The sequence below is a fragment of the Lolium rigidum genome, chromosome 7 (assembly GCF_022539505.1).
Source record: "Lolium rigidum isolate FL_2022 chromosome 7, APGP_CSIRO_Lrig_0.1, whole genome shotgun sequence".
Taxonomy (NCBI): Eukaryota; Viridiplantae; Streptophyta; class Magnoliopsida; order Poales; family Poaceae; genus Lolium; species Lolium rigidum.
The window spans coordinates 110933609-110955908 of record NC_061514.1 but is presented as its reverse complement, the minus strand read 5'-3'; the positions used below and the strand labels follow the sequence as shown (position 1 = coordinate 110955908).

The 22300-nt window shown below is 46.1% G+C and overlaps 1 pseudogene; it reads right to left on the bottom strand.

Moving 5' to 3' along the window:
- Window positions 1-8353: 8353 nt before the first annotated feature.
- On the bottom strand, window positions 8354-21856 carry LOC124677275 (annotated as a pseudogene).
- Between the last annotated feature and the right edge of the window lie 444 nt (window positions 21857-22300).

The following is a 22300-nucleotide window of genomic DNA, read 5'->3' as shown; positions in this document are numbered from 1 at the left end:
TGTTAGATGACAAAAAAAGGATCTTTCGTCCCGGTTGTACCCACCAGCCGGGACTAAAGGTTACCCACACGTCTTTATCCCACCGACAGTTTTGTTAGATATGACAAAAAATGATCTTTCGTCCCGGTTGTACCCACCAGCCGGGACTAAAGGTTACCCACACGTCTTTATCCCACCGACACTTTTGTTAGATATGACAAAAAATTGATCTTTACTCCCGGTTGTACCCACCAGCCGGGACTAATGTTTTCGGTGCCACTGCGTTCCCGCCTATTTTTCTTCCCGCGCTTTCCACTGCTTCCCGCCTATTTTTCTTCCCGCGCTTTCCACTGCGTTCCCGCCTATTTTTCTTCCCGCGCTTTCCACTGCTTCCCGCCTCTGTCCTCCCGCCAATTTTTTCACTATATATATATGTAGGCTTGGCCTCCATTTACATATCACATCTAGACTCATATCTGCAAACCTCATCACTATGTCCCATGGCTTCCATCGTATATCTAACCCTCCGGGAGGCGGAGGCGCTTTGCGCGTCGAACTACCCCTGCCCGCCGGGCTACCGTGTCCCGACCGGCTGGTTGCTGAGCGTCGGAGGCGTACCGGTCCCTCCTCGTCCCTCTAGGTGTGGCGCGCGAGATGGCCATCACGAACCACTACTACTTCGAGCTCACGCCGGAGCAGCGGAGGAATCCCCGGTGGCATCCCGACTACTTCCCGACTTGGGAAAGCTTCTTCATCAATCGGCGTGAGAGGGCGCTTGCCAGGCACGAGGAGGGCGGCCCGCCTCCTTCGGACTTCAAGGAGGCCGGCCGTCGGCTGTGGTGGTGCGGCCAGACTCTCCAGGGCGTCATGGCCTACCGTGGCCCCCGCCTGCGCTACCCTCAGTCCCAGCCCACGCGTGCTCTCCCGTCGAGGTTCGACTACCGCGACCCCGATGCCAGCGACGATGATGACGGCGACTACGACGACTACAGTGGCGAGTACTATAGGGCTAGGCACGAGTATGACTGAATGACTATAGCTCTGTACTTTAATTCCATGTATGTGGCGGGAAACTTTTCTCCGAGGAGCTCTGTACTTTAATTTCAGTTCAATCGTAATAAATTTCGTGTCAACCACTTTATTGAACAAAACCAACCGGCATCGACTTTATAAACTAAATTTAAACTAAATTTAAACTAATAGAACCGACAACGACTTTATTGAAATTACAATAAAATAGATAAATTACTAGTCTAGTCTCTACTCGTCGTCGGAGGTTGTCTCCGTCCAAATGTCCTCCCACCGAGGGTCGTTTTCGGTCCAAGTTGTATTCGGGTTCTCGAGCTCGAAGGCGGCGACGGCCCGACGGTGGCGCCTGTCGGACCTGCGTTGTGCCCTAAGGTTAGCAAAGAATGCGTCGGTGTTGTCGGCATCGTTGGGGAACTGCGCCCTCCACTGGCGCATCAACTGCTCGTCGCGCTCGGCGATGGCGATCCTGCGCTGCACTCGGCGGTGCCGGCGGCGGTCCTCGTCGTCGACGAGGCACGGCGGCGGCGCGAGGAACTCCGCCTCCTCTAGCGATTCAACATCCGGGAAGTTCATGTCTCGCCCTGGCCGCCGAAAGTGCCACACCGCCGCGTCGTAAGCGCGCGCCGCCAGCTCCGGCGTGTTGTACGTGCCGAGGGTGAGGCGGAAGCCACCGGCGCGTATCTCGGCGGTGAACCTACCGCTCGGACGCACTCGAACGCCACGGAAACCGGACGCCCCTCGACGACGTGGAGGCATCCTGGAGATGAATGAGCGGAAGTGTTGGCGACGTGTGGTTGCGCCCGCACTCGTCGCTCTATATAGCGCACGCGGGGCATGGCACGTGTAAGCCACGGCTACACACGTCACACGCCGGCGTCGGCAGGGCGAGGCACGTGGAAGCGGTGGCTACACGTCGCACGACGGCGTCGACGGGTAAGCGACACGTGTGGCACGGCGGAGGGACACGTGGCACGGGGAAGGGACACGTGTGGCACGGCGGCGGTGGCCGTACATGGCGGTGACGGTGGTGGCCGATACACGGCGGTGGCGGTGGCGGTGGTGGCCAGTACACGGCGGTGGCGGCGGTGGCGGTGGCCAGCTACACGGCGGTGGCGGTGGCGGCGGTGGCCGATACACGCAGTGGCGGTGGCGGCGGTGGCCGATACACGGCGGTGGCGGTGGCCAGTACATGGCGGCGGCGGCGGTGGCGGTGGCCAGTACACGGCGGTGGCCAGTACACGGCGGTGGCGGCGGTGGCCAGTACATGGCGGCGGCGGCGGTGGACACGTGTGGCATGGCGGTGGCAAGTACGTGTTTTTTTTGATTTGAAATAAGGCGGGAATGAAATTTTTTAAAAAAATTGGCTTTTGGTCCCGGTTTGTAATACAAACCGGGCCTAAAGGCCATTTTTGCGCGCGCAGCGAAAACCGCAGCAAAAATGGCCTTTAGGCCCGGTTCCGCAGCAAAAATGGCCTTTTGGCCCGGTTTGTATTACAAACCGGGACCAAAGGGGGGCCTTTGGACCCGGTTTGTAATACAAACCGGGACCAAAGGTGGAGGGACTATATAACTGGTCCTTCGTCTCCGCGCGGAGATCAATCCCACGGAGACGAACGAACAGACGCCGCCCGGGCTGCCGCGCGCGCTGCCGTTCGCCGCCACCGCCCACCGCGCCGCTTCGCCGCCGTCGACGTCGTCCTCCGCCGCCGCCGTCTCCGCCGTCGGCTCCGCCACCGCCGGCCCCTCCTGCCGTCGCCCCCGTCCGCCGCCGCCCCCGTCGTCCGCGCGCCGGCCACATCTCCCGCGCGCGCGCCGGCCACCGCGCCTCCTCCGCCGCCGCGTGCGCCACCGGCTGCGCCCCCGCCACCGCGCCTCCTCCGCCGCGCCCCCGCCACCGCGCCTCGTCCGCCGGTAAGAGCCGCCGGCCGCCCCTTCTCCTTAATTTTTTCTTGTTTTTTAGTCATTTGTTAGATTAGTTTGTTAGGCCGGTTAATTAGTTAGCAAAATAGTTAGTAAAATTAGTTAGTAAAATTAGATAGTAAAATTAGAAACAATAGTTACATAAAAAGTTAGATAAAAAGTTAGTAAAATTAGTTAGTAAAATTAGAAACAATAGTTACATAAAAAGTTAGTAAAATTAGTTAGTAAAATTAGAAATAATAGTTACATAAAAAGTTAGATAAAAAGTTAGTAAAATTAGTTAGTAAAATTGGAAACAATAGTTACATTAAAAGTTAGATAAAAAGTTAGAAAAATTAGTTAAAACAATAGTTAGAAAATTTAGTCAGTAAAATACGGTACTGCCGACGCCGTTATGAGGGCCGCCGCGCCGGTAACCACCACGCTCGCGATGGCGCCCCTAAAATACGGTAGTGCCGACGCCCCTGCCGGCGCCCCCAAAATAGAGTATATAGTGCCGGCGCCCCCCCAAATGGTAGTGGCGGCGCCGACTAACATAAAAGTAGTGAAGTTATTTTTTAATTTATGTTAACGTTGGTACATATATATATGATTTGTTTTCGTAGCTACGATGCCGCGACAGCCGCCGCGCCGTGGTCTGACTCTTCTAGAGGAGTTGCAGCAGGCTGGGGAGGTCCGGGACTGGGCTCCGCCGGGGTGGCACTGGGAGGTCTTAGCTTCCGGGTCGCGCACCTTGGTGCGGAATCCGGGTCCCGTCGTCGACCCAGATATTCTATGGTGGAGGTCTTATGGACCACGGTCGTTTCAGAGGGAGCCGGCCCCGCCAGAGGAGGTAGCTCAGCGCATTGCGGCGGAGGACGAGCACGTTCGCCGTTACATGTATGCGTTAGACAACATGTATAGGACCGGATGGAGCGTTATGCAGGGATCTCATGTTAGCTATGCTCCTGTGACTGTTCCGTGGCTTTGGGGGTTCACCGGCGCGGCTCGGGACCCGGTCGGCGCGTTATAGGACCCGGTCGGCGCGGTTGAGAGGTTGTAGTAGTGATTGATGTATTAGGGTTAAATAAACATGAACCCGATCTATGTATGCATGTAATCGCACTATCTCGCTTTTAGCACTATATTATCGATCCTTAGTTAAGAACTACATATGTAACTCCATTTTCAGTTTTCTGCATTATCCTTAATTTGATCATATGATGGTTCCTATATATAGCTTGCAGGTCGTTGTAGAAAGCATGGACGAGAGATGAAATTCAAGAAAATTTCATGGAGAACCTCATAGCCCACGGTACTCTGGATGATCGCGACGACGACGTTATTCCAGATGATGGCGGTGACGATGTCACCGCAACTTATTTGAATGACTCCGGTGAGGGAGCGGAGAACATTGAGGAAGAAGATCCTAGTGGCGCCGGTGAGGAACAAGATCATCATAATGGCTCCCGAACTGTAGTTATCACCGAGGTATATAAACTAATTAAGCCGCTGTTGATCGACTAGATGCATTAACTAATTAAATTGTACTGACTATGAATTATTTCTTTTTTAGCCCTCCGGATCGAGCACTTCTTCTGTAAAGTCGAGGAAGCGAGACCCGGCCAAAAAGTTGGATGATGGTGTTAGGCACGACATCACCCACATCGAAAAGGATGGTAAGCCGATTGCTCCAGAGAAAGGTGCAAAGGCATTTATAGCTCAATGCGGAGTGCTTGTTAGGGACCACGTCCCGATCACCGTTCGAGAATGGCACAAGCCGAAGGGACTAGTGCTGTCTGCGCAGAGGAAGAAGGTCAAGGTCTTTATATCGATGATGTAGCCAAAAACAGCATTATGGACAAGCTCATGTCACATTTCAACATAGTACCCGAAGAGGGGGTGACGCTGAAAAGGCCAAGATGGAGCAGGCCCTCCGTGAGTTTGGCAAGAAGAAGATGGCCGAACTATTCAAGAGCCACAAGAAAAGATTGCGCCGCCTTATCAAGATAAAGAAGACTCAGGACAATGAGAAGGTAAAAACTCACTTGGGAAGAATTCGCGAAGTACAACACGGAGTCGGAAGAATTTAAGAGAAGGTCGAAATAAATAAGGCAAATGCTGCGTTGAAGCTATATCACCAAATTCCGGGTCCAGGTGGATACGGGGCTAACCGTCCTAAGTGGCAAGCGGCTGAGGCGGAACTGACCAGTAAAGGGATCAGATTAGGGACACACGGTTGGATCGAACGGTGCAAGGAGTGGTTCTACGGGATTGGGGGAACGTTGGATCCAGAAGCAGGGAAGTGCATCTATAAGAAAGCTCATCTGAAGGTTCCCATTGATGCCCTGGAAAGAGCACATAGGGACGTGGAGGCGGGGTTGTTCCAGCCCGAAAGAGAGAACGATGAGCTGACACGCGTCCTTGGGAACAAAGAACACGGCGGACGAACACGAGGCACATAAGGCTCCGTTCCGTGGAAGTATGGCTTTCCTGCGGAAAGGAAGAGATTTCCAGATAAAAGCCATGAGAGGAGGAAGGCAAGGGAAACAGACCGCCTGGCTAACTTAGAGGAGGGTATGAGCACCATGAAAGCCCAATTAACCATGGTAACCCAAGTACTTACATCTCGGATGGCTCGGGGGCAGGCGTCAGATCCTGCATTGCTCAATGCCATCGCCCCGGCGCAATCTCAACCACACCGGAAAAGCGGCGTGGCTTCCTCTCGGCAGGTGGATGATGATGATGATGACCAGGTGGTCGAGCCTCCTCGCTACCCCCGTGCATGATCTCACCGAGAGCCGTCCTTGTGAGCTGCATGTTAAAGTTTTCAACCTATCCTTCAAGGCGGCGGTCGGCATCCTCTTACCTACAAGGTCTTACCATTGCCGTTCGGTCCAAGACGACTTTGCTTGTTGTGATGGTGGATGAAGTGATGAGAGATTATGAGGGGTTGGTGCTTGAGCACCCTGGAGGTGAAGATGGGGAAATCAAAGAACTGGGAGAAGCCCGTAGAACCACCGTGCAATGGCGGAAGGAGAACATTGTGTTTCCAGGTGAGAAGCCAACAAGCAGGCCACCTCCGCCTCCTCCGCCACCCGAGTCTCCTTCGCGTGATGATTCTCCTGTGCGCGATGATGATTCCCCTATCCATGACCAGTCTGCTCCGCGTGAAAATACTCCGCCGCCTCCTCCTCCTCCTCGTCAGGAGACTCCGCCGCCTCCACTTAAGCAAAAGAGGAAGCGGTCCGCGGCACCTCCTACAGCTCCGAAGAGATCATCAACTCCAATGAGGGCACAGACTCCAGAGTTGTTACCACATGAGCAGACTGAAGAGCAAAAGGCGTTTCTTGCGCCGAAGAAGATGTTTATTCCACCGCGGACAGTGAAGCACTTTGCCGAGACGAGAATGAAGAGACCTGAGCTGAGAGCTGATTATGACCGCTCTCTTGGACAGTACTCTAGAGCGAGCAAAGAAGCAAAAAAAGTCGCCCAGCTTGGACAGCAGGACATTCAGGCCGCACCCCACTTCATCGTGGAGCCATATCATGATCCAGAGATGGCATCGATGATCGAACGGGCGGCTAGAGCTCAGGGAGCATCAGTTGAGTACGAAGATTACTATCCAACGGCTCAAGTGGTAAACACGTATAGATACGGAAAAGATCTCGTCAAACCTGGCGAGCTCGCGCGTCTAGGGACTCGGATGCGAAGGTTGCATGAATGGTACCTGAAAGCCTGTCGAAGAAGTGAAAGCTACCTCACGGTGTATCTTAGAGATGAGCATTACTTCCGGGGGAAGACGAGATAAACTTTGAGTTAGAAGAACTGCTTTCAGTTATTCAATCAAGACGCCCTCGACAAAGCTGTTATCGGTTGCTACTGCTCGTAAGTGATTTATTTGTGTAATTAAGTTTGTAGCTCATTCATTTGCACTAACAATTATCCTTATTATATTCTTTGTGTACGCTATACATTTAATTATGCGGAATGAAGAAGCTGGAATACAAAAGAGGCAAGCTCCTACCGCTGGGGTTCATAGACCCAAACACAGTTCATGAAGTTACGGTTCGACAGTACCCCAAGGACAGAGAGGACAACATCGTAATGTTTTTAGAGAAGCAAGCAGACAAAGAGGATATATTCTTTCCCTACAACTTCAAGTGAGTGTTATATATAACATACATTATGCTTGTGCACCTTCCACTTTATTCTCGTAATCATTGAGCTATGCTTGTGCAGATTCCACTTTATTCTCCTAATCATTGATCTTACCCTTGGAGTTGTAAAAGTCATGGACTCGAAACGTAAAGAATATGCGGAATGGGCGGACATGGCTGCCATCCTCCAGAGGTAGTTTCAATCAATTTCGTATTGGCATCTTCATCTGTTCTAATTCGAAGATATCATCAACTAATCAATTACACATTTACTCATTATTTTTTGCCGGGCAGGGCTTGGAAACGGTTCATCAATACTGTTCCGGGTAAATGGAAACCGGAGCTTACATTTCAAGATTACCCTGTAAGTAGTACTATATATATAGCTATGTCCGTGAAACTTTATATATGATATTTACTTTCAATACGATGCTTGATTATTAGTTTGATCGAACTATTTTTTCGTAAAGTGTATGAGGCGGGAACAAGGGAATAACTTATGTGGATACTACGTCCGCACCTTCATGCGTGACATGGCCTGTCCCAAGGGTGGGGATGCCCGTATACACCACACTCGTGTACGGTAACAAAATTTCACAATTAATCTTAATTAGTACCATCTATTGTATTGAGTTCCATTCATATATTGATCTCCCTTTTTAAATATAGATGACACGTCTGCGGAACACTCTCATAACGGAGGATCAAATAAAAGCAATTCAAGAGGAAATCGCGGGATTCTTTATTACCGAGACCCTTACCCCAGGTGGAGAGCACTATCGGCGGATCGTGACGGGGGACGAAATCCGTCGAGGCCATGTTGTATTGTAAATATGCATGCATTACGTGTACTGTTGACGATGTCGTGTACTCGTTGACGATGTCTATATATATTCATGACGATTTTTTGTGGTTTCTTTAATGATATATATGCATTGCTGAAACTCGCCGCAGCAGTAGAAACGCCTGTTTCTCGCCGCGGCAGAGAAACGCTGGTACAGCCTAAACCTGTGCCGCGGCGAGAAATAGCAATTCTCCGCCGCGGCAGGAACCTAGGCCCGGTTCGTCCCACGAACCGGGACCAAAGGCCTTCCACCGCGAGCTCCCTGGCCGCACCACGTGTCGAGGCCTTTAGGCCCGGTTTATCTTTACACCGGGACTAAAGAGTACCCCCTTTAGTCCCGCCTAGTTGGACCCGGTTCGGGAACCGGGTCTAAAGGCCCAAATGGACCGGGCCTACTGCCCCTTTTTCTACTAGTGGGTCCAGGAGACAAAAGCGTCGGACCAGCCAGCGGATCGCTCGATCATGCGTGCGTGCGACTGGCCTTTACAGAGCTCAACGCGTATATATGTAAGAGCAAGTCCAGCAGTTCCCAGCACTACTATAGTTAAGCTTTTCGATCTTATCACAAACGGTGCTTACAGGTAGTGGCATTGCAGCGGCTGAGTTTCTGTTGCTAACTGATTTATTAGCTGAGTAAATGATCAGGGAGAGCTATGACTTGTCGAGGAGGTTGTCGAGGTAGAGGTTGAGGATGTATCTTCCGGTGGAGAGGACGTCGAGGCGCTTCTCGCTGGGCTCGTACCGCCCCTTGCGCAGCTGGTACCTGTGCGTCACCGCCGACACCGTGTACGCCTGCCCTTCGATCGTCACGCTCTCCCCGCAGTGGATGTTCTGCACCACGCGTCCAACAGCACACAGCGTATCGATCAGTCGGGTGAGCACACCCATGCAGAAACATAAACAGGAGAGGAACACATGGGCACACATACAACAAGTAGAGTATATTCATTCTAGTAGCGGAATATAGAGTGGCAGGTGTTAGCTACACATAATTTCAGAAATTGTTTTGAATTGTTCGGAACAGTAGTAACACAATAAAGTACCCCTCTTCTTATAAAGTGTTTTAGTTTTAAAAGTCAAACGTGACTGTCCTTGACCAAGTTATTTTTTTTACATTTACAACATCAAATCAGTATCATTCGATTTTTCGTGAAATACGTTTTCATACTTCAGATCTTTATATATTTTTTCCAAAAGGTTGATCAAAGATAGTCAAGTTTGCCTTCAAAAAAACCTTACGCGAAGCACTAGTATAGAAAATGATGCATCACAAACAAGGCAAACAAGAGAATGTGTTGTAATTGTTCTACAATTTTGAAACTATTCCTTCCATTATAAAGCATGGCATATGAATTAGGATAAGTGGTACTCAAACATCAAAAGATAATGTTTTCTAAGTTTAATCAATTTTATAGAAGAAAATACAAACATGCACAACACCAAATTAAAATAAATAGATCCATCATAAAATGATTTTTTAATGAAAAGTTGGCACAAAATGAGTCGAAAATAGGCAGGTTTCTATAGGGGAAACGTCGATCTAGATGTATGTAAATTTGCCCTGTACAAAGTGTTAGAGAATTAGACTTGGCTTAAATACAGTGCACATAAATTTCGACTAAACCACAACTTCTGGGCGTGCCATTTAGACCACCGAAATTAATATGCCACCTATATATAACCATCCAATATTGATGGTACGGGCTAAATGTTAGTTGTACTATGGCACACTGATATCCGTCATTTGGGCTTGTTCTGTGGGTGTGGGTGTCACAGACATGTAAGTATAAATTATGATAAGATAAACTAAAGTGGAGCCGGTGTCCTTTAGGTTTTGTTCTCTGTCCCGCCTCTAAAGGTTCACATCTTAAAAATGAAATTTAACAATATTATTCTTAATCTTCTCTTTGCCACCTGCATGGACTTGAGATAATGTCAATTTTTTTAATCAATGAATCATGTCGATATATGTGTGTCTTGGTAGGAACCCATAACAATGTGACTTTATTTGTTTTGGAATAATATCGAGTAAGAGTTTTCGTGATGTATAGCAAAAGAATAACGGAGATAATGTGAATGTGTGTAATTCTACATTGATCTTTGCTAAGTCGACAAATAAGGGGATTATCATTCATAACTTACGAGCTCATGCTACATACCTCTTTCTTTACGGCTCCATATCTTTAAAGAAGTCATTAACAAAAGCAAACATTGGCAGATGTAGTTGGACCTTGCATGTTTTGGACTTCTTATTTTATTTACACTATGTAGTCCAAATAGCCCATAAAGGTGATAATAGTTGCGTCATTGCATGAAATTAGCATTGTATTACCATTGTAAGTTGCACAAGTAATGAAAATGTATCGCTCTACCATAAATCTAGATCTTATTAAGAATTATATTCCTCAACTATTCATTGTAAAGAAAAAAAACACACCTCTAGATGTTTGGAAGCGTTTTGTTGGGCAACCTTGAGTGTTGTTGTAAAGTTGTGCGTTTGCCAGTTATATGAGTAGGTTGTGGTCAGCAGTAGGCAAGGAGATGAGACGTTTTTGCACCCGGCCAGGATGCTCCCGGTTTTTGAAATGAATTTTAAAAGCAGTTCAAAATTTTAAAAATTCCAAACAAAATATTGACGTGCAAGTATTGACATATTATATGCTCGTAAAGTCGTTTCACAAAAAACCTACATTTTATATGTCGTCTGCAAAAAAATAAATTTTGGTGCTTAAAAAAACTTTTCACGATACTTTTCTTTATCTTTTTTAAACAGGCACACATATAATATTGACATATACGTGACAAATTTTTATTCTATTTTTAAAGTATTTTTTGTGGTAGTAGGTGCCTATATATGCTCCCAAGTTTAGACATAAATTTCTGTAGGCAATACCCTTTCTTTCTGGACAAGACGTTTTACCATCCGGGGGCACATTTTTGAAATGTTTTTTTAAGCGCAGTCGGAAATGTCAAAATATTTTGAATAAAAAATTGGTGTGTACACATCATATATCCTTAGAAAGTCGTTTCGTGGAGAAACGACATTTTGGGTGTCGTGTGCAAAAAAGACAAGCTTTGGTGCTTTAAAAAAATCTTTTCACGGGATATTTCTTTGTCGTTTTTACACAGGACATAAAAATGTCAATTTTCCGCGAAACTTGTCATGCGCACATATAGTATCGACATATAAGATCCAAATTTTTGCTAAGACTTTTTTCACATTTTAAAATACATTTCCTGTTTAGCAGGAGCATATGCTTTCTTTCTTTGTTTCTTTCTTTATGTTTTGCATCTGTATGCTGGATTGGGAGTTTTGTGTTCTGTTATGGTGATGATATTGAAACTCCTCTGATAGGTTATATGTGAAAATACATCTGGGATGTGGATTAGAGTATACTTATGCAATTTTGGTGAAACAAATATGGCTGATTGTGACTTGTAATATAAAAGAAATATTTTTTTCACAGTTGTTGATACTCATGTTTTTAACAAAAAAAATGCATGTATATACTTAATCCGCACCATCAATGACATTTCAGATATATGAAAAACTTCTAGGCATGATCTTGTGGGTGGCTTAGATGAGAAAAATAGATCAAGGCCAATGACCCAATTGAATAGTTTAGGGGATAATAGCGGATATTCTTGTTATGATGCCAAATATGATGAATAAGGTGCACATGGCAAGCCTCCTACAAAGGAGCAACGATATGAGACAAAACATCTTGAAGATACCCAATACGGCTGTGGGTTTTGGAATTATTTGCACAAAGATAGATAATCCTACATTCTATTAAACACCCATCAATAAAACTTCTATACACATGCATGCTCTAGAGCTCTCTACCAAAATATTTAAGGCTAATAAAACACTGGTGAGCATATAATAACAATACAATATATGTAAATAGCACAAAATCATCTATGGAGGCAATCGTTGTCTCTTTTCCAACTTCAAAAAAAACTTTGTTGAAGGGAAATTATCATTCTAAATATCAAGTGAAAACAAACATAACTTTCGTTGTAAATTAGATTTATTTCAAAGAAAATAGATATTCTATTATAAGTGTACAAAATGTCACAAAAATACTAATATATCATATGTATGGAGCATAATTATGCAGTTAAGGGTTCTAAGTAAAATACAGAACGTATAGTCAAGGTCATATCTTGACAAAATAAATAATAAAAGCTAAAAAAGTTTGGTACAAAAACCAGGACATCAAAGACATGAATGATCAGAGGCAATGCCATGTGGGCAAGGGCCTATAATCTTCCAAGAGCTCTAAGCTCACGGTACTGGGAGAGCTTCAAAGCGATCCGCGCGTCGTTATTATTGGACCCACTTGATAGGAAATAGTGTTGGGCTGCTGATCGAATCAAACTATCTGCTTCATCGCACAACGCTTGCGTGGCATTGCGGTGCGTCAGGCGCATGCAGTTGACCTGGAAGCGGCGCGAGGTCCTGGGGTCGGTTTATTCCTCGCACTGTTATTGGCCACGGAAGTTGGTTTGACTGTATATCTATTCCGTGTGTCACTCGCGCCGCCGCTACCCCGCAGATGGTCAGATGCCCGCCGCGGCGGAGACTGATGTCGAGCTCTAGATTGATGTCATGGAAAAGCTGGCGGAGTATGCCCACACCGAGGAGGCTAGGGGGCAGATCAATTTCTGAGTGTAGCCCCGACCAGCGGGCACCCCTTGCACCGACGGGCCTTGGAGGGGCTCAGCTAGGAGCGTCCCGGAGGATCAAATTGAGGCATGTGGACGCGCACGCGCGGTCCATGCTTGTGGTGCATAGGGTGATTCTTCCAGAATGTTACAACCTAAGTAAGTCAAGGTCTGGAGATAAATCCTACTATGAGAAGAGCAAGCAGTTAAGGCGGTCCTGCAGAAAAAAGTGCAAGTACTACTATCCAACTAGCTAAATGTGCCCAGGTTCAGATCTCCTCGCATTCCCAAGTGTTAGTTCTTAGTTTCTCTTAAGATTTCTTAATTTCTCTCAAGAAAGTAGTAATAAGTAATGCAGGATTGGCTAGAGCTACTTTTTGTTCGGCTACATATCCTTTTCGTGACAAAGAAATGTTCCCTCTGCTGCATCTGCATTCTACAATACTAACACACCACACATTCTAGAAAAAACACATCACAATTGAAATTTATAAAACATATCCAGTCCTTTTCGCTTGACCGGTTAGTTTCTCTGTTTTGCTGATCAGTTTCCTTGTGTCTATGGTTCATTCTTCGTCCATGGTTGCAGTATCCAGTTTGGATTTCATCCGCCAATTCAGGTTCTGAAGGAGATGGGATGGCTGTTCTGAGTGGGTGCGCTGCAAATCTTTCACACAAGGTGAAGATTTAAACAACCGGCTAGAGGTGACATGAGACAAGGGCTTGCATGAGGTGACCTGCAACAAAGCGCGTCTTTTGTTTGTTATCTGTTTTTTCCTGTCAAGTTTGGAACACCTTCATGTCCTGATCATGCGAATAAGTATCCTATCGAATGCACTACTAAAATTGGTTATCATTGGGTACTTTCTTTCCATGAATTTACTATTAATTGTTATATGTTCTAAACTTTAAAGCTTTTTCTTAAGCCCCATATAATCTGATGGAAGCTTTTAAACTTTTAAGTATACAAAATATGCTCTTAATTGAATTCTTCTAGACATGAAAATTAGACTTTGAAAGTTGATTCATAAGTAACGAAGATGTAGAACATATTCTTAATTTTGTCCTTTTAGATTTCCTTTGTTCCGTTAAAGAGGTGGATTACACTTGGAGAGTTACTAGGTGACTCCAGTCACAAGGTTGTTTGTACTTTCAGATTGTTTTCTGAAATGGGAATAAGTCAACCACTTGATGGGAAGAAAATGATTATGTGATAGATTTCTTAAGCTTCAGTGAGTCTTTTTTGCTACTTTTCACCTAGCATTTGTCTCCAATGTTGTATTACTATATGCAGGCATAGTTAGCTTTGCGCTTTTGGTAGGATACTAAGGTTGCATATAAAGGATACTTATTCCAGTAATGTAGACTGCTTCGTCGTTCATCCAACTGATGAAAAAATCTGACAGTGCCTAATTGGCCCTGGGGATTGGAATTAAAATACTTTAACTTCTCTTCAAGAATATTTGCTCTAGCAGTTTTTATTAATGTTTGTTTCGTGTGTAGAAAAAATGGATAATGTTCGTTTCCCATTTTGCTATCTCTGAAATCAAGTTCCCAAATCAATGTGTGGTCTATCTTGGTTACCTCATGTTGAGTTTCTTTCTGCTTTACTATTTCATCCTTCTTGCTAGATCTGTTGCCTGATGGGGCGGTCAAAATATATAATTTAGTTGATGGTTTGGACCAATAATAAGGGTGTGTTGGTGCAGGTCACCTGGGTTAGATCGTAGTTAGCAACTTAGCATGGGAAATAATTTGTTGAGTAGGTTGGATTTAAATTGTAGGTAGTGTGAGAAAACATTTATTGAGTCGTTTCATTTGTGTGCTCATTTATTTTAATACCCACTGATGTTTGTGGAGTTGTATGTATCACAAGGTAAGTTGTTGTTATACTCTCAAAGGCGTCCTGAATAGCATTTAGAACCCTTGCAGAAGTTTTCATCTTCTATTTCTATTGAACTCCAGGCATTCACTTATTTCTGTTGTATTGCTTAACAGAGAAATTTTTCATTGTATAGTCTCGAATTTAGATGGAGGAAAGCATCAAGATCTACAGTCTGAAAAGCTAGCAATGAACGCCCAGTTTAGCTATACCTGCCTACATTGCAAGGGTACTTCCGTATCTTGAACATGCACATGTAAAAGATGCACGTGTTTTTTTTTTCTGAAGCTAACATGCTTTTTTATAGGGTACAATGCTAGCACTCAGACACAAATGGTATTAAGGAAACATGCAAATAATGGATATTTCCGAGTTAATGAGATTACTGGCAGGATAGGTTTTTTGTTCTAATGTGGTCCAAAACTTCTTTATTTTATTGCAGCATTATGATTTGAGTTAATGGACGAAAGAATCCTTATCAGTTCATCAATATCTCTGATTATCCATACTTTAGGTCAACTAGCATATTAGGCTATAGAATGATGAATGTAGGATATAAGCGTGATCAGTTGCTTGGTATTTTCCCTTTTTATGTATCACTTATGAGCAAATAAAGTTTATGGCATCCGTTAGACTATTTTTTCTTATTATGAAAATGAAGGTTTGAAAGATCAGTTAGGCTATTTTCCTGTGGAAGTCATGGAATAGTTATTATCTAATTTCCTCTCTTATCCTAGAAACTTTACTATTTTTTGAGCATTTGTTGACGCCCCAGGAGTGTAAAGGCTATATAAATTTGGGATTCTTTCTTTAAACGTGCGGAAAGGGGCAACATTTTAGTTATACATCGATATTATCCAAATCCTACCTTATGGATATTGTTGTACAAAATCGATACTATTTGATTCAGCAATGATTAGTAACAATATGACACATTAGCACTAGACATCACATCCCCACTACACATGATTGAGGGATAATTAGGAGGGTGTAATAAACTTTCAACAGGTTAGATCACGCTAAAATCATTATTTTGCAGCTAGATATCCTTGCTTTGGCTGGTTTCAGTTGGACATAGTCTTACTCATGTGACGGTTTGCCATTCTGGAATGATGTAGTGATTCAATTGGTCAATAGAAGCAACCACTGTATTCTTTTTCTTTTCTTCCTTTGGTGGTAGAATGCATGGTTATATTTCTCCCTTACTGAGGGATAATGCACAAGTATTCCTGACATGTGCTTATTTCTGGTTTTTGTTTAAATGATGACAAATGATCTACTCTTATCTTATATAGTTTTCCTATATAGGCAAGATTGGATGATCCCATGCTACCTCCTTTACCAAGTATTGACATTAACTTTGTCAAGCAATGGATTGCTATAAATTTGACCTTCCCATTATGGTGTTTGTTTCCATATGCAGAAATAGATTGTATCATGCTCTCTTCTAGATTTCAGAGGCTTGCTTCCTACCAAGGAATGCATGGAGACCTTGGCATTGCTATGTGCGTGTGTGCTTCAGTAATCCGCTGGACATTAATCTCGACCACATATTCTGGTCTGCTGCCGTACTATGGGTTCTTAAACTAGATTTGTAGAAGTATCTATCGCTGCGTGACGTGTAGGTTGCCTATAAGGTTCTGCGTTTTTTTTTCGATAAAGGGAATATATTAATATCGAAAGATACCAATTACACCCGGCCTCTGCAACAACGCCCTACCCTAATGGCAGTACGGATGCACACAGCCAAAAAAGAGTAAAGAAAACTAAGAAATAAAAGTCCCGCTACAACCTTCTAGACCTAGCAATAGCAATACAACCACCACCGTGACAACACCTGAAGTACAGACTCTCCAAAAGCGACGCCTCCAAGAAGGAAACAGTGCAGCAGCGCCGCCGTCGCCGACCAAAGGTCTTAGGTTTTCACCCTGAAGATAGTCCACACTCTCAAAACAATGCCTCCAACAAGAACATTGCCAGACACAACCAACTAAGGCCAGACCTTGGGTTTTCACCCTGAGAGGTAAGACTCTGAACTTCCCCTGTGCTGCCGCCCCCACATGCATACCACTGCTGCAAGCCCGGAACGCCAAGCAGATCTCTCAGCATCACGTTGACTCGAACCTCCTTTAGCCAGTCCACCAATCCGGCCTTCATGATATTCCTTCTTCTGACTTCACCATGGACCAAAAAGTCACCTGATGTCAACACAGAATATAGCTTCGCGGCGCTCCCTCCGGAACCAAACGGTCGGAATAAAAACATGGGTGCGCGACGACCGAATACCACCCGATCCAGCAAACTGCAGGCAAAATATGCACTGTTCCATTCGCCAGCGGAGCTTTCCGGAACTCATCTCTCTAGCCAGATCAGCAAACCGACCTCCGGTAGATCTTCATCTTCGCTTGTGAGAAACCCGAGGACCGCCACCAAAAACAAAGCAAGACCAGCAGCCCCCACGCCGCCGCCCTCCTGCCGGATCACCAGGGAAGAGGACGGCGGCGCGGATCATGCGTACCACCGCCGAACCGTCACCGGGGCCGGAGGCCGCCACCGCTCCACCGAATCCTCCATGGCTACCGACGGAGAGTATCATGTCCCGGCCAAGTAGCCGTGCCACCCGGCTTCCTCCACCGGCGCTTCATCATCTCCCATGGAACGCCACGGCGGAAACCCTCTCCTCCCCCTCGTTGTTCGACGGAAGGGGCGCCGCCACCGCCGCCGTGGCCGAGGCCGGGGCCGGGGCAGTGGCCGAGGCCGGGGCCAGAGCCGGGGCCAAGGCCAGGGCCGGGGCCAAGGCCGGAAGCAGCGGCGGCTGAGGTGGGGCGGTCCGGGGGCGGCTGCTCGGAGCGGGGCGGGCAGATCCTCCGCCGCCGCCCGGGAGGGGGGCGGGAGAGGAGGAGGCGGCAGCTAGGTTAGGGAGAGGAGGATGGCCCTAGTTCTGCGTCTGGCTGTAAACGTTAGTAACTTTATAATTTGCCAGTCCTATTTTGCATTTTGAGTCCCTGAAGGAGATGATTCCAGTGTTGAACATGTAGATGAAATAAAGAGCATTTTTTACCAATCACCTCGGGACAAGCTGATAGTTTGCTAAAATAATTAGTGTTGAACAGTATTTTTATTTTTTCCAATTTTTTCAGATGCAAGTCATTAGCTCCAACAATAATTACCCGACCCTAATTATCCAACACTAACAGTATTTTCCACCTGTAGTTATTCAACGGTAAGACCAATCTCCTCGCGACACGCCAATAGTTTGCTACAATAATTAGTGTTGAACAATAATTTTATTTTTCCTCAAAAGTTTCCAGACACGAATCATTAGAGGCAAACAATAATTACCCGAATGTAGTTATCCAACACTAACAATATTTTCCACCTGCAGTTATTTAATGGTAATTTTTCGACAACATTTAATTTTTCAACGGTAACTTCTCATAGGCTTGCCTCGCAATGTACAATAATTGCCCATTTGAATTATTTTGTCAGAATTTTTTTGGATGAAAATCTGTAACTCCAACATGAATTACCTGACGTAATTCCAGCAGTAACTCTACAACGATTTGTAAGTTTTTGACGGTATTTTCTCAGCAATACTCGGCACGCTTCGATGATATTTTTTTGAAGAAAACATTAAACCTCAGCAGTAATTTTCCACCAGTAATTATTCACCCCTAATTTCCCAACATCTCATAATTCTCCGGTGGTAATTTCTTAGCAGCACTCCCTTACCTCGCTTACCATTAATTTTCCGTTTGTATTTATTTTCCTAGTAATTTTTACTGATGCAAATCTTTAACTGCAACACGCCGCGTCAACCTTCCTAGTAGGAGACAAAGATTCATAGGAGATGCGGGTCTAGGGACAATCCGATTGGTTAGGTAGGGACTTTCTACGAATCGATTTTGCAGTTTATACTACACTCAGGTTTGTACTTAGAAATGGAATGGTTTGACCTAAACAAAGTTCGTCATGTTCTATCTAGTGTTACGAAATGTCTTAATTATTTCTATTACGGATCTTGATTTAAATACACTATTTTATATTGCCGGATTTTTTCAATAAAGGGAATATATTAATATCAAGAGATACCAATTATACCCAGCCTCTGCAACAACGCACCACCCTAATGGCACTACGGATGCACACAACCAAAAAAAGGAAAAGAAAACTAAGAAACAAAAGTCCCGCTACAGTATCCCGGGCCTAACAACAACAATACATCCACCGTCATGACAACACCTGAATTACAGTCTCTTCAAAAAACGACGCCTCCAAGAAGGGAACAGTGCTCAAACACCGTCATCGCACGATCAAAGATCTTGGGTTTTCACCCTGAAGATAGTCCCCGCTCTCAAAACAATGCTTCCACCAAGGTCATTGGCAGGCACAACCAGTTAAGACCAGACCTTGGGTTTTCACCCTGAAAGTTAGGACTCTCCATTTCACCTGTGTTGTCGCCCCTACTTTCATACCGCTGCTGTGAAGCCCGGAACACCAAGCAAGCCCCTCAACAGCGCGGAGACTTGAACCTCCCTTAGCTAGTCCTCCCCTTCGGCCTTCATGAAATTCTCTTCTTCCGACTTTCATCATGGATCCATAGTCACTTGATGTCAACACAAAAAAAGAGCTTCACGCTGCTCCCTCCAGAACCAATCGGTCGGAATAAAAGCATGGGTGCGCACGACCGAGTACCTCCGATCCAGCAAACTCCAGGCAAAGCACTGTTACATTCGCCGGCGGAGCCTTCCGGAACTCAACGCCCCGGCCAGATCACGAGTCCAGGCCTCAGGTAGGTCCTCCTCTTCACGCAAGAGAGGCCCTAGGACCGCCGCCTTTATTCAGGTCGGACCCCCACGTCGGCGACCATCCCGGGCTGGCCAATCCAACCCTCCACCGGCGACACCATCGCCGGCTTCCATGCTCCTCCATCTCGCCGCCGGATCACGGTGATAGATCAAGGATCCACCACCACCAACCGCAGTCGACCCTATTAGGCGAAGAAGAGGGCCACCTCCTCCGTCGAACCCAAGGCTGCTGCCCCGAGCGCCCTCGTGTCGCGGAAGAATCCCGAGATCGCCTTCACGCACCGACGAGAGGCGGGGGAGGGCATGGCGCAGACCGAGGGCCTGGCCGCCGCCCACCCAGCCCCTGCCGGAGTGTTGCGTGGGAGAGCCCACGGAAGGAGGGAGACAGGCCGCCACCGCCCAACCCACCCGCGCCGGCCGGTCCGCCAGGGGACAGCCGCCGGGAGGAGGGGCCGCAGCGCACGTCGCCCATCCCATCCGATATGCGCCTGCTCCGCCATGCGGTGAGGAGGTGGGATCCGGCCGCCGTTCATCACGCAGCGACGAGGAAGGGCCCCCGCCTTGTGAGCCTCTCTTGCTGCCATGGAACAATGAGGTTTCATGTCTCGTCCTCCCATGTGTATATGAAAGGAAGATGAGTTCACAAAGCATTTGGAAAAACATACGATAGTACCATTTCGTGATGACAATGCAAGATGTCTAATTTTGCATTGTCTTGCGTCCGACCTGAGTTCCCTAGTGCGGAGTGAATGGCATGAGTGGGTGAGGTGTAGAACTATAGGTAGAACGCCGGGAGAGTGACCTGATCGAATCGGCTGCAGCTCCTTCGATCAAGGGCGGCGGCCGCCAGGTGGGCTGATCGGTTTCTTAGGGTTTTGGGTCGAAGCGACCTTTGTTGTATTCCCAAACCTGTGTTTCCTTTCTTTCACTTAATACAATGACTCGCAGATCTCCTGCGAGTTCTCGAAAAATATGTCTAATTTTTATTTTTATTTCCCGTGATCTAGTTTAGACATTCCTTAGACAGTAAGGTGCAAATCAGTTATAACTCTTATAAATTGTTATCTTCCGTACTAGCCAAATTCATTGTCTAAAATAAGCCCTACCTTAGATAGTTCGGAAAAATCCACAAGAAAATTTTGGGATGGAAAACCATCATTGTTGTGCCTTTGATGCTAGACAAGGACTCTTTAGATAGGGCACAATATGCCGAGCTCTCCTTCTATCCGTATGCAATACATATACGCATGGCTTATCAAGCAGGACCCGCCAGAAATGTCTTCGCTCCACCCGGTCATTCTCACCTCTAAAAAAGTTAACCCTGAGGTCCGGCTTGGCCGTACACCTCGCCATATTCTCATCCAAAACTACGGCTACGATTGACGCACTTATACAAATCTGCATTGCGTGCCAGGGAACAAGAGTTCCCTTGCTCCATGGATGGACATAGAAGGTATGATTGGTTGCATTAAATCTGGCATGCCGCATTGTCAAAGTTGCCTAGGGGCAAACTTGTACTCCCTCCATTCCACAATTCTTATTGTAACACTGAGGCTGTTTTTGGACTGCAGGAATTTCATAGGAAGATGGTGCTCCAAATTTCAATGAACTGGATTTCTATGCCCGAGTTTCATTTGTCTTAGACTCAATTATTTTACGTGTGTTCCATTAAGACGACTATTTGGAGAGTTTTCCCATGTTTATAATTTTCTGTATTGCACAAAAAAACCTAGTACTCCGTATCATATTGCTGTGTTTTCCTATTCATGTGTTATTCAATAGTGCCATCCAAAGAGGCCACGAGTTCGGAAATAATCCGAAAATTTGCTTTGTCGCGGCAAAAATTGTTTGAGACTTTGCGGGTTTGTGATGGGCAGCATCTAAGGCTCTAATAGGCTGTCAAATAGAATGAATTCAGCATCTCGTCTAGCTTAACATGTTCTGTTTGCCTGGTGCACGCCACACGCACTAGCTGCAGCCTCAGGATTCGGAAGAGAACAGAGGCACCGGAATTCAGAAAAAGAGCCGGGGCATCGCGTAGTTACCGTGGGAAAGCAGCGGACGCCGAGGCATCTCGGCGGCGGCGTGATCTCGACTACCTTGAACGGGTACTTGTGCTCCTTCTTCTCCCGGTCCAGCTCCCTGTCCGGCCGATCCTTCTTTCTGCACACCACCGACAGACGCGGCTGCAAATCGAACAAAGCAAATATTAGCTCACACAAGATCGATGGTGCCATGTGCGTGCACGTACGACCTTCGCCAACCTTGTGGTAGACGATGGAGGTGGTAGCGACCATGGCCATGGCGATTGATCTCGCTGCTTTGCTTGCTGCTGCTGATCGAATGCAATCCGCAGAGTTCCTGCGAACGAAGGAGGCGTGGCGCGGAAGGGGCTGGGTGAACGGGCAGAAGAACGTCCACAGATTTTCTTGCTGATGGATGGTGGTTGATTGGTTTGAGGATTCTTCAGCTTCAGGCGGGAGGTGTGGAAAGAAGCTGCACCACGCGTCTCGACCGGTCCGATCAAGTCGTTGTCAAAGTTAATGATTCCCCCCTCCCCGTTTCTCATTTCCTGAATTTGTTGGGTTAAGATGTTTGAACTTTTGCTCAATCCTAGCAAGTCCTTCTTAGAGCATCTACAGGTCGCGTCCCGCGTCCGGCAACAACGTTGGACTGGATGTTGGGTGACCTTGGCCCCACTAATCTTGTATGGTGCATCTCTTTCTAGCCACGCTTCTAATACAACTCTCTCAGCAGTTTTTGACCAAATTTTCTTTTTTCATATTTAACCATGTTTTGAAGTAGTTTTGCAAAATTTCAACACGCAAATAATTAAAAATTATTTCTATAATAATTAAAATAGAAATAAAATTATTTATATAATTCAAATAAAATAATGTTTAACTAGAGCAAGACTCACGTGGTGTCTCCTTTAATCATTCACGAGTGCTACCAGATCATTTTACATCTCGTGATGAACAATTTGGTCATGGATTTCTTGGTACATGGCGGGAATATCATCAACTCC